Source organism: Aplysia californica, unplaced genomic scaffold (genome assembly GCF_000002075.1).
Source record: "Aplysia californica isolate F4 #8 unplaced genomic scaffold, AplCal3.0 scaffold00098, whole genome shotgun sequence".
In the NCBI taxonomy this organism is placed as follows: Eukaryota; Metazoa; Mollusca; class Gastropoda; order Aplysiida; family Aplysiidae; genus Aplysia; species Aplysia californica.
The window spans coordinates 336,445-336,725 of record NW_004797368.1 but is presented as its reverse complement, the minus strand read 5'-3'; positions in this window follow the sequence as shown (position 1 = coordinate 336,725).

The following is a 281-nucleotide window of genomic DNA, read 5'->3' as shown; positions in this document are numbered from 1 at the left end:
GTGTGTGTGTGTGTGTGTGTGTGTGTGTGTGTAAAAGCGTGTGTATACCTACAGCAAAGGAATGTCTACATCTTATTTGTTCCCATTCCGCACAATGTGGTCTTACTTCAAATATTGTTAGAATGCGTATGACTGCAGATCGTTTTCTTTCACCTGTCATGGTATTTGGAGAAGCAGCCTGGAATGTCCCTTATTTGGTGACCCTGGTGTCACTTTCTAGTGAGAAAAAAAATGAAGCCCAAGTGTTACATCGTGAGTACTCCAATATATCAGGCTAACTT